The sequence below is a fragment of the Trichosurus vulpecula genome, chromosome 1 (assembly GCF_011100635.1).
Source record: "Trichosurus vulpecula isolate mTriVul1 chromosome 1, mTriVul1.pri, whole genome shotgun sequence".
Classification (NCBI taxonomy): domain Eukaryota; kingdom Metazoa; phylum Chordata; class Mammalia; order Diprotodontia; family Phalangeridae; genus Trichosurus; species Trichosurus vulpecula.
The window spans coordinates 198,729,188-198,742,605 of record NC_050573.1 but is presented as its reverse complement, the minus strand read 5'-3'; the positions used below and the strand labels follow the sequence as shown (position 1 = coordinate 198,742,605).

The 13,418-nt window shown below is 38.1% G+C and overlaps 1 pseudogene; it reads right to left on the bottom strand.

Moving 5' to 3' along the window:
• Positions 1–946: 946 nt before the first annotated feature.
• Positions 947–1,787, bottom strand: LOC118834466 (annotated as a pseudogene).
• Positions 1,788–13,418: the final 11,631 nt, after the last annotated feature.

Below are 13,418 nucleotides of genomic sequence, written 5' to 3'. Positions count from 1 at the left end.
AAGAAAACCCCCAAACAGGGTCACAAAGAGTCTGAAAAACTGAACAACAACATGTGATAAGCATACCATCTATTCCTTTCCCCAAGTCAACAATACCAATGTTAAACAGAACAGGTCTAAGGACAGATTTGTATAGCACTCCATTAGAAAGCCTCCTCCACACAGACATCAAAATATTAATGATTATTCTTTGGGTCAAGGAACTCAAGCAGTTCAAAATGCACCTCATTGTAACATCCTGTAGAACATATTTCACTGGGCTTTTCACAATTCAAGATTTTATGAAATGCCTGGCTAAAATTTAGTTAAATTATTTCTATAGTCTTTCTTGACCTGTCAGCATAATAACTATGTCATAAAACTAAATAAGGTTAGTCCAGGACTTAGCAGATTACCTTAAACAGAGTAAGTGCTTAATGAAAATTTTCTAAGTGATTGATAAATCCAGAATCTCATATTCTTTTTTTTATTGTTTTCAACTTTAATTGACCAGATATACTTGAAGACATGGCAAACCTTTTAGGAAAAAAAAGCACATTTTTTTACATGGGGTTTTAATCCTTAACATTTTGGTTGCTTTGCACAAACACACATATAGTACTTGATCTGTCTATGCCCATTCCAGTCCATCAGAGTCTTTTGATGATACTTTTTAAGAGTAGTTTAAACAATTTGGGTAAATGATTTTATCAACTCTATAAAATCATAATCTAGTACCTTCATTCATCCAGTTTCTCAAGCAGTGTATGTACACTGATACAACATTAACCATAAAGTCCATAATTAAATTTAAACCCTTCTGTCAAGTCATACTACTAAAACCCAAGTTTATTCTTTTAAATATGCTTGTGGAGGCTGCTTCTGTACTTTCCTGCAGACACTCATGACCACCTAGATGATGCTGGTTAGCTGAAATTCTCTCCAGTAGACTCAACACAAACTCTTTAGTAGATGACAAAATTTTTCACTCATCCCAAGTATCTCCATATTGGTTTATTCTCCCTTGTGTTTTTGGTATTCTTTCCTGAATAGATCTGAATGGGGTGTCACCTTTTTGTGACAAATTTACTTCATATGTTTCTCTGTTCTTGTTCCTTAATTCTTCATATGTAACAATTTTTTTCTTAGGACTTTCTTCCACGGTTGTATTAGGTTCTCATGCTTTATAATCAGTAATACCAGTAGGAGTTGATTCATTCATGGAAGCACTGAAGGGGATCAGTTCATAAGGAGGAAAAGGACCTTCTTTTGCCCTGCTTTCAGATGTGGGAGATGTTCCGGAAGATGAGTGCTCAGTTATTTTAGACTCAAATCCTGGCTTCTGTGAAAAATATCCAGGTGACACAAGTTGACGTCCCTGTCCCAGACGCATAGCTTCTCCAAGAGGAGAATTTTCAACGTTGAAATATCCAGGTGACGCAAGTTGATGTCCCTGTTCCAGATGCAGAGCTTCCCCAAGGGGAGAATTTTCAAGCCATTGAAACTTCTCTTGGCAGGTTTTCACATAGGAAATTTTTCCAGCAACATATCCCATTACACAAGCAAATACAAGTTTAGGGACAGAACCATATTTAGGGTGACTGGAAAGAATTCCTGTGGAAGAATTCCCTATTTGACAAGACTTCCTGGGAAAAATCTGTACCAGAAGCCTTCTCAATTACATTCAGCAAAGACTCTTCTTTCCTCTTCTGTTGGAATGTAATGCATTCCTATGTTAGGGAGTGGTGGTGAGACTTCTGCATTCTGCTCTGTCCCAAAATCAGTCCTTCCACTCATCTTTCCTCCTGGCAGCGGCTGTGGCAGCAGCCTGGAATCTTATCTTCTTGATGAAGCTGCGTAGCCTCTTTATGATCCCTACATCCATTTTAAAGTATTTTAAACCACCCTTAATAATATGCTCTAGTTTCCTACCCACCCTCCACCCAGGAAGTAAAGTTAAGCCCACTGACCTAAAGTTTATAGATTCCATTTTATTCTTTTTGGGGGGGCGGAAGAGGGGGACAACAACAGTTCAGCTATATATACCAGTTCTTTCATTGTCCAAGAATGTAATTCATCTCATCCATGACTGGTGACATGAACTCTTTGAAGTATTTGTGTCACGTCTTACAATCTCCCTATTCTCTTGGGTTTCAACTTGATTTTTGTTTTGTCCTTTCTAATCTAAGGATCATTCTCCTTGGAAGAGAAAAAAAGCCCAAAAAGGGGGAGAAGGGATTGTCCTAACCACCCCATGCACTCCTACCCCTTCTTTGATTTATCCCCAAGAAACACAAGAAAATCTTTTAAAAATCTCTTTTCCTGTTCTTGGTTTTCCTTGACAGTCTCAGTTCATTTTAATTTTTAACACTGAAAACTATTCTTTCAGAACTATAACTCATCCCACTATCAAAATTTCCTGTTTCTATTAATTACATCCTTATCTAGCAGGTGAAAGATGAAATGACTGAGGAAAACAAAGGTTCCATCTTCCAAGCATGTAAATTTATTAAGCAATGCATGGTAATTGCCCAAAAAACTGGGAACAGACTTCCTCAGCTTAGACCTGGATCTCAAATACAAGTGAAGACAGGCTTTTATACATTAAAAACAATTAATCAAATAAGACCAATTAACTAAAAGGAAACAATATAATAATGGGAAATCTGATTTCTAATTGGGTGAAATATTAGGGGCTTTCCAAATTGGGAGGGGGAGAATGAACAGATGCAATTCCCTGAATTCAGAAAAAGAGGTGCCCCATTCCCTCCCAAGTGTCTATAAACAACCAAAGGAACATGGAAACAATAACTGATTGATCAGTATGGGGCCAATTTTCAGATAAGCCATATGAATTGCTTGAGATGGAGAATTGTGAGAAAATTCCCTTCATCAATCTTTGCTGTGTGGGTTTCTGGTCAGCATAACCTAGGTTCTTGGTTAAGGGTCTCTAAACAGCAGGTAGAGGTGGTCTAACTTCCTAACCACACAGGGCTAGGTTTGAACAATGCAATAAAGTTTTCTCCCAACTTCAACAAATTAATAAAGTTTTATCATAGGATAGACATTGTACTAGACACATAACTAAATAAAAAGGGAAATGAGCTAGCTCCCAAATTGAGTCACAAGATGTGTGGTGCACTCAGTTCCCAGAATTAACCACTTGCTCTCCTAATCCCCTCAATTCCCTTAACTGTCCTTCCAGTCACCCAAGTTTGGAATATTAGTGTCTTCCCTGACTCTTCATTCCCAGCCTCTCTACAAAATCATTGGCCAAATCTTGTCATTTCTATTTAATACATATCTTCTTTCCACTCCCTTAAATATTGCCCTAGTTCAGGCCATTAAGACCTCTCACCTAAACTATTGTAATTGCCTCTCATTTGGTCCCCCTGCCTCAAGTAGCCCTCCACTCCATCCAATCCATCCTACATATAGACAATAAAGTGATTGTTTTTTAAAGCACAGGTCTTGTCTTATCACCTGCCCAACTGCCCCTCCCAATTAAAAAAACTCAAGTGGTCACCCCTTACTTCAAGGATCAAATATAAATTCCTTTGTTTAACATTTGAAGACTGTGAAAAGTCTGGTCCCATCCTATCTTCCCTGCCATATTACAAATTATTTACCTCCTCACACTCTGTACTTCCTTTATACATGGTACTCCATTTTCCATCTCCATGTCTTTGCATAGGGTATCTCCTCTGCAATCCCTCAAAAGCTCCACCTCAAGGGCCACATTCTATATGAGGTTGTTCCTGCTTTCCCCAGCTACTTTGCATGTACTGTATATATGCATACATATATACGTACATATATATACACACACACACACACACATATATATCATACTTGTTGTCCTCCCCCCTAAAATGCAAACTCCTTGAAGGCAAAGATTTTTTTTCCTGTTTTGTCTTTGTATCCTCAGCACCTAGAATAGTGTTTGGCACATAGTAGGGGCTTAATAAATGCTTATTGATTTATAGATCTTCTGTTATCTGCCCTTGCTTCCATTTTCTGAATTTTTTTTCAATCTGCTGTCATATGGAGTCTCTTAAAATGATATCCCCTTTACCTCTTCTTTGGAATTGTTTCTCTTTGTGTCTTCAGAAGTTCATTCTTCTGAGCATCGTAACCTTCCTTGGTTGATGCTTTTTCTTTTAAATTTTAATTTAAAATTTCTCTGAAATTTAAAAAGTGTCTGAAATTTTAAAATCTGTTCTTCCCTATTCTATATATCTGACTCTTCCCAGTTTTCCTCTCCAACACCACTACCCCAAAACAACATTTTACAGATGACAGAAATGAGACCCATACAGGTTAAGTGACTTTTCCAAGGTTATACAAATCCTTTTACTAGTCTGATATTTACAGAAACAGAGATTCATAGTAGTTGCCAATTTTCTCTTTAGGCCAGATAAATGACAGCATTCAGGAAGATGATGCATATCCTAGTATGAAGAAGAGAAGCTGATAGAATATCACATCTGGACAAAACTAAAGAGATCACCTAGTCCATCTATTTCACTTTATAGAAATGGAAATATTCCAGAGAAGATTATATAGCAATACAAGACTGGAACTTATATCTCCTGAATTCATCATCTATTGTAACACATTCATGCAGCCCGTCTTTGAACTGAATGAAACTTCGTGAAGGTCTCATGAGATTTGCATTAGGTAATCAGTCATGCTATCATTGTGCTTTCTCTGTAACATCTGCCAAAGTTGTTACTGATTAACAGCTTCATGTACAACAACTGGATTACTGGGTGATTTCAGAAACACCTGTATGTTGTTGATCAGCAGCACATAGGCCAATTACCCAGCTGGCCAAAATGCCATGAGAAGGCATCAGTCAGTGTTGTCAATATCGTTTAAATGACCAACATTTTTAGTGAGTTCAGTTCTCTCATTCACATCTTAAAGCATGTAGTCTGAACTTTTGTATTATGATAACCTAATGGTGCTGTTAATATGGCAGAAGAAAATGATTAAACAGGATTGAATCGAACTCAATAAAACTCATTTTAAAAACATCAGACTATAAGAATTCCAAAATATTTTTCTTTAATCAAAAAATGTCAGATACCGTTAAAGTTAGCAAGAAGATAAAATGAAAGAATTGATAATTTCACTCCACTCCAGTTTCACCTTTGAATGTATTATGGATATTTGGGCTTAGATAGTAACAATATACAGTCATCCCTGGACATTCACCAGCTTCACATTCATGGTTTTGGATATTCATGGATTGGCCATCAATAATTAATTGGGAATTTTGGGGGGATTTGTAGGATACTGTGAAAAATCACAAAGGATGCTCATATGTAAAGAAAACTAAAAAAAATAGTAAGTCGTAAGTGCGTAGATACTATATATTATTAATCTATTTTATCATTTGCAACCATAAGTATAATGTACGTATGTAAATTTATTATAAATGGTTAAATTTTGTTAAAGGTTTCAATGCACTAAAGAACTACAGGCCATGCACACTCTTTGGGAGCTCCTCCTCTCTACTGTCCAGACCCAGTCACATGATTTTTCTCCTGTAGTGATCCTTGGATCTTGTACTTTTCAGTAGGAGAAGGAGATTCATGAAGCCAGTACTGTAGCTACATCATTAGCTGGAAATAATCTGTAGTGTGTGTGTGAGATATTAATGTCATATAGAAACTACAATTTTTTATGGGTGCAGTGGGTTGTTTTACTTGTTTTGTGTGTCAAATAAATATAAATGGAATTATTAAAAATAAAAGTTTGGAGTGGTGCACAGAGTTATTCACAGTTTTTCATATTCATGGGGGTTCTGTACACCTAACCCTCACTAATATCAGGGGATAGCTGCACTTGCATAATTTGGACATTAACTCAGATTCAATATCCGGAAACTGATAAATTAACGTATAACATGGATATGCATATCACTGGATAATATGTGTGATATGGTGACTAAGGTGCTAAAATAGAATCTACCCTGACATTTCCAATTCAGTTTTGAGTGATACCTCCCTAAACCCACTTCTCTTCCAAACTTCCTTATTTATTTTAAGGTCACCAGAATAATTTCAGAATCATCCTTTTGCAGTCTCAGAATCATCCTTTATTCTTTCCTCCCTCTCATCACCATATCTAATTTGTTTCTATGTGCGTAGTATCTCATTTATTCCTTTCTCTCCACTCACATGACCACCACCCTAGTTTATGCTTTCAACACTACTCTGTTGTACTATGGTAAATGTCTCCTAATTGGCTGGCCTGCTTCCCTTCCTCTTTCCAATCCATCTTCCACACAACTACCAAAATAATTCTCATAAAATGCAGGTCTTGCCACCTTACTTCCCTGTTACTCAAGAAGTTCCTTGTTGTTGAGTTGTTTCAGTTGTGTCCAACTCTTTGTGACCCTATTTGGTGTTTCCTTGGCAAAGATGCTGGAATGATTTGTCATTTCCTTTTCCAGCCCATTTTACAGATGAGGAAACTGAGGCAAATGGAGTTAAGTTAGTTGACCAGGGTCACACAGATAGTATATATCTGAGCCCAGATTTGAACTCATGAAAATGAGGCAAAGGAAAGCCTTTGCTTTGAAGAATGTAACGATCCAAAGGAAGAGGAAAACATACAAATGACTATGTACAAATAAGCTATGCTGGAAATAATTAAAAGGGAAGGTGCTAGCATTAAGAGGAATCAGGAAAGGTTTCCTATTAGAAGGTTGAGTTTTATCTGGGATTTGAAGGAACCGGGAAAAGCCAGGAAATAAGAAGGAAGAGCAACCAAAGCATGGTGGACAGCCATGTAAAAATACCCCAAATCTGGAGATGGGATGTCTTATTGAAACAAAAGCAAGGAGACCAGTGTCACCCGATCATAGAGTACATGGGGTAAAGGGAGGAGGCAATGTAAGGTGTGAGAAGACCTGAGAGGAAGGAAAGAAGATTTAAAAAAAATAAAATTTTATGTTTGATCCTGGAGATAATAGGCATCCACTAGAGTTTCTTGAGTAGGGTGACAGGGTCAGACCTGCTCATTAGGAAGATCACTTTGATAGCTAAGCAGAGATGGACTGGAGAGGGCAGAAATTTATGACAGGGAGGCCAACCATCTTACAATAGCCTAGACATAAAGTGATGAGAGCCTGTGTACATCTGTCTAAAACCTACCTTTATGGCATTTTTCCACATTCCTCATCTTCACATACTCTACATTCTAGTCAAGCTGAAAGACTAGCTATTGCCTGTAAACTCCACATACATATATCCTGCTTCCAATCATTTTTTGCATGCTATCCCCTATGCTTTAAACTCACAGACTCATCTTTCTTTTTCAGTATCCTTCTCTCTCAAAGCACAGATTCAGATTGGGTGCCTACCTACCTCCTCTGTCAAGCTTCTCTTGACCCTCCTCTGCTTCTTCCTCTCCCCAATGTGTTCAATTTGTCCTAGAGTACATTATTTGAATCTTTTCTTTGCCCCCCTCTCCCCAGTACTCACTACCTTATATAATATTTACTTGTGTACATATCATAACTCCTTCCTCCCATAAATAAAAGTTAAGCTCATTGAGGGCAGAAATTATATTTTGTTTTGTTTTAATCTTTGCACTCTCATGGCCTGGCATGTACCTTACACATTTTGTTGTTCAGTCATTTAAGTCATGTCCCACTTTTGATGACCTGATTTGGGGTTTTCTTGGGTAAAGATATGGAGTGGTTCGCCATTTCCTTCTCCAGCTCATTTTATAGATGAGAAAGTGAGGCAAACAGGGTTAAGTGACTTGCCCAGGGCCACACAGCAAGTAAGTATCTGAAGCTACATTTGAATTCAGAAAGATGAGTCTTCCTGACTCCACGCCCAGTGCCCTGCCCACCATGCCACTTAGCTACCCACCTTATACACATAAGACATTTAATTTACAACTGTTGATTAAATTGAAATGAATTGAATCCCTACTACAGGGTCTCACACAACACTGGAAACAGAGAAACACTTGATAAATGCTTATTTGTTAATTCATAAGCATGTTTTGTTTGTTTGCTTAGCACAGTGCCTGTCACATAGTAGGCATGTAAATATGTTCATTGATTGATTAATTAACTTGTGATATCTGGGGTAAAAAGTCTTACAAAGATCTAGACCACTTGTTGAGTACTGCTTGGGAAAAGCAAGCCTAGGTGGAGCTCTGAGTATCCTGAGCAGAAGAATAAAAGATACTGGAGCTGTGGGCACCCAATGCAACATGGGGCAAAAGGTAATGAAAATTATAGTCTAAAATATTGCAGAGAGTTTGTGTGCATACAGCATCACTACATGGGCAATTTTTCCTTCTCAGACCCCACCTGACCCTACCCCAGGCCATACATAGATTCCTTTGCATAGTAGAGGCAATTTACTGTGTGTAAGGAATTACTTTCCTAACACATCCCTACCAGGTAAAGTCAGGGAGAGGCTCAGAAGGCAACTTTTCTCAGATTTAGCCAATGGCTCCTTGGATTGAAATGGAACATGATATATCAGACAGGGCATTGGACTTGATGTCACAAAGATCTGGGTGAAAATTCTACCTCAGATACTTACTAGGCATATGACCCTATACAAGTCACTTAAACCAATCTATGCCTCATCTATAATATGAAGTGGGGGACAGGGGTGGATTTAATGGCATCTAAGATCCCTTCCTGCTCTTCATTAATGATTCATAATACAGAGTGAATTACATAAAAATAAAATATGAATAAATAAATTAGAATGTGAATATGTAAGCAACATATAAACAGTTGCCCCCCAAAAAAATCCTTCAGGGTTTTTCAGAACAGCCAATCTCAGTTTGAATAAAATATTTGTAATCTAATACAAGGAAAAATTTTCAACCTTCATCTCTAGAAATTGGGAGCTGCTCAGGATACCTAAAAAAGATAAAAACATAAGCAGTGTTTACCTTTTGTACCTTGAACAGCATTTCCAAAAGCAAGGCAAAGCTGCTCACTCATAGCAGCGTGCCACTGCCTTTTTGACATCCTTCTAAAGTCGTATCTGGTAACAAGTGAGTCTCACTCTTTGCTCATTGGTAGAAAGAAATATTCTTGATTCTTGACATGACAGTAAGATTCTATCTGCTCATTCTTCTTTGAAGTCCTATCTTAATTCTTGCACAACAGGTAGCTTCAAATGCACAGTAAATTCTTTTCTCTCACACACTTCTAAAACTCTGAAGCCACTATCATATGTCACATCAAAGCCCAGGTAGGCCCAAATCATCAAGAGGCCAATGAGGTCAAGGATCCAAAGTCTATAGGAATGGTAAGACCAGTAAAGTGCCCCTCCTTCCTGCCCCATACCTCCAAAAAGAGAGAGAACCATACCAGATCTCATCTTCACCACCTAGCCTTGTTGTGATTCAGAAGTGTTGGGTTGTTTCACAGACAATCCCTTTAATTCAACATTTAACAACCCTGAGGCAAAAATGTGATCTTTGGTTGTTCAGTTGTTTCAATCCTGTTCGACTCTTCCTGACCCCATTTGGGGATTTCTTGGCAAAGATACTGGAGGGGTTTGCCATTTCCTTCTCCACTTCATTTTCTTTGGAAATGAAGAACTGAGGCAAACAAGGTTAAGTGCCTTGCCCAGGGTCACACAGCTAGTAAGTGACCAAAAGCAGTAAAAAAAAAAAAGTCTAGGAAAGTAAAAGCAGATAAAAGATACCAGAAGTTAAAAAACATTTGGCAAGGAGGTTCCCTGGAGTTGTAAGGAGCACTGATTCCCTAAAACTGTTACTATATTCCTGCCTAAAGGGCCCATAGCTGGTTCCCAAATCAATCCACCTGGGAGCAAAGTTAAGTCAAACATCCCCAGGCCCTCTCAACTCACTTCTCCACTCACAGTAGCTCTTGTTGGTGCAGTGGTAGTGTAGGTATGTGAGTGAGTAAGGGAGTGAATATGTGTGTGTGTGTGTGTGTGTGTGTGTGTGTGTGTGTGTGTGTGTTTGGTGGGGAATGGGGGTGGGAGGCATTAAAGGAAGCCTCCCCAGGTCTACCAGTGTCCTGGTCACAACAAATATCATGGAGTTCAGAGAGGTTAAGAAATTATCTGTATTCACCCTTATCTACTAAATATTGGGTCTCTTGATTCCAGACTTAACATTCTCTCTACTACACGCCAACAATTCTCACTCCCACCTTTGCACTTCAGTTTTCCTGATCATAAAAAAATACGCTTCTTTACCAAACACTTTGATATGAATGCATATGAGGTACTCTATAAGCATACTATGAGACTAAGCACCGGGTCTGTGACCTGAATGGTGCCTTTCAGTAAATAAAGTGCAATAGTAACGTGGGCTTATTTAAAAATGTTCATGTGCTGATCACAACCACTTGGAAAGCATTACTCCTGTGCCTTCGCATCTTCAGTTCCTTAGAAGGAAAGAAACAGATTCTCTCTAAACTTCCCTCAGCTGTGCTCCTTGAAACCTCAAGGGACCATGGCTTCCCTTCCAGGCTGTTCAGGGCATAAGTGAGTCTAGAGAAAGCAAAAAAGGACAAGGGAGCGTCTCTACAGACGACCAGCTCTCTGCTTGTGCACTGGACATCAGGCAGATGTGAGGATAAAACTGTCAAGAGGGAAAACACAAAGAGAAATATTGCTATTTTCTATTATTCCCATTCTCCCCATGAGCTGTTTGCTCAGTTGCCATGGCACAGGCGCTGAGATTTCATAATTTTCATCCTGCCTGCCATGTGCTCATGCAACAATGTGAATTTAATCAGCCTAGACAGTTGGGTGGGTTTTGTTCATGTGAGTGGAATAAAACTTTTCTCACCAGCTAAACCTACAAAGTATCTAAAAGCCATAAATAATCGGTAACTCCTATAACTTGCACCTGCCTGCTTTATTTGAGCAGGGGGCGACAAGGACAGAGAAAAAGCCAGTACAATGTTCCCAAGTGTTAGCTGTTTCATGTTATTCATGCCCTTGGGAGAGATTTTCAGCTAAAAACTTCAATTTGGGAAATGGGTGGGAGTATTTTAAACAACAAACATATTCCTAGTTCGTGTCATAACCTACTGTAAAAAGGCATTACAGAGTACACCTCATATGAAGAAAGGAAGTTAAACCCAAGCATGGAAAAGAGACTAAAAGTCAGAAATAAAACGGTTAAGTGATTTGGATTATTTCAATCTAGAGAATGAAATTAACTAGCAAATAATTAGACATACTAAATGAAGGCTGTGTTTCTGCGCTTCTCTTCTGTCGTGGTATAAGCAAACATAAGAACAACTACGTACCTTTGAAAGAGTTATTGGAGTGAAAGAAAAAGAGAAGAAACTGCTTAATTTCCAGAAGTATTTTCCTTAAGACCTTCTCATGGATGTTATACAATGTAACCAAGAGATGAATTTATGGAAATAGTAAAAATAAATTTATGTGAAAAGATATTAGATTTATAGATACAGTTCTTACTGGTCTGGTGATTATCCAGATCTGGAATTTGGAATTGCCACAATTTTATTTAACACGAGACCTATATGTACAAATTACTAGAATGGATGCCAAAGTATCCCATATTGTGGTTTCTGTGCATCTTTTTTGAAAAGGAAATAACAATATGTATAGGAAGCATTTCCCTGGCATAGAATAAGGAGGCAAGATTATGCTTAATTGTTTGCTAAGATGTCTTTTTTTTCAAAGTCTATTTTCCACCTATAGAATAGCTGGAGTTGTTTTCTTGCAGAATGAAAGACAAAAAGGTTAGAGAACTAAGTAGTTATTTTTTTCTTTTTTTGTTAAGATAAACTGGAAATAAAAATAAAAGGAATATGGTCTCTGTAAACAATGAAGTACTAAAAATTCTTTCTTTGAACGTGTGGTGTGATGTCTTTTAACGCAACTAGGTTTGTATGAAAGAATGGTAGCTGAATCGCTAAGAATCAGACAACAGTACACACACTTTAGAGAGACCCAAAGCTGGACATCAAGAGGCGGGAAGAATGAGCAAGATTAAGCGACATGATTTTTGTTTTGTTGTCATTTTCATTTCTTTCTACCACACTATTACTCTACTCTGAATTTTCTAGCCTTTCTTTCCTAACCAGTAAAGGCATCAAGCTAAGAAAATTAGAGGTAAATATGAAATCCTGTGAGATCTTAGGAGTCAGGGTTAGGAGCTGCCCCTTCAACATTGATAGAAGGTGTTTCCTAAACAAAATGCTTCCATGGTCCATGGAGATGGCAGTATTTTACTAGAGTACAATCAAAAATTAAAATATTCATTTTGACTGGAATTTAATATTTCTTAGAAAAGAGGTGTCTAAGCAACAATTAAAAAAACTTTCCCTTTGTAAACACAGGATCATGGATTTGGAGCAGAAAGAAACCTTGGAAGACCATCTAGTCCAACCCTTTTATCTAATAGATGAGGAAACAAGTTCAGAGGTTATGCAATTTGCCCAGAGCCACATGGTAAGAAGTAGAGGCAAGATTTGAACAAGATCATCCTAATGTAAGTCCAACACTCTATCCACTACACTGTGTGTCCTCTCTTATCTTCTCAAAGTCAGGTTTTTCATGTTAATTGGAAATAGCATATAATTAGTCCATTTGAAATAATTTCATCCTAGATATGATAAGTTCGATGGTGGCCAAATCTCATGCAAGAGAAAATTCAGTGATTTCTATGTATTGATAGTAAATATAAACCTGCTTCTAAAGGCTGCTCTAATCAAGCTTTGTTCTGCTTAAATTAGTATGAGTCTAGGCCCTTTGGCTATGAAGACCAGCTCAAAGGAAATGCTATTATTGACTTCAGCAATGTATGGACTCACAATTACCATCCAAGGAAACTGCTTCCCCTATAGTTTGTTGGCCACATAATTCATACTTTGCTCTCTAGTGAAGTCTTAAATGGCATATGTAATATCTGGGCCACTCATGGGGTTAAAGGGAAATGCTTCCTGCTACCCAAGTCTTGTGTGAAAACACTACCACCAACCTCGATGTAGTATTCACATTTCCAGCTTTTGTCTGTCCCAGTCAAGAGTTAAGCTCTAGAAATATTATCTTTTTGAAAAGGAGAGAAAGCAAAAGAGACCTCTCCAATTGCATGGAATTGGCATTCAGGTATTAGTGGCTTTTGCCCAAAATGGTTCTGCCAAGGCTTATGAGATTGTATCCCTAATTTGGCATGGCAGCCCAGCCAATGCAAGTTAGACTTCCAAAATCACAGGTAAGCCCACTTTTTCCCCCGCCTCTCTTCCTTTTATTTCTTCAGGCAAGCAGCAAAAGAAAGGGAAAACATTGTACGTCTCTGTCATCAATTAGTTCTTGCATTTCTGGGAAAGAGTAAGAGAAGAGGGCAAATGGAGATTTGTTAAAGACAGAAATACTAAAATCCAAAACGGATGCCAAGTATTGGGGGAGGTTTGGAAGACAGGGGGTTGG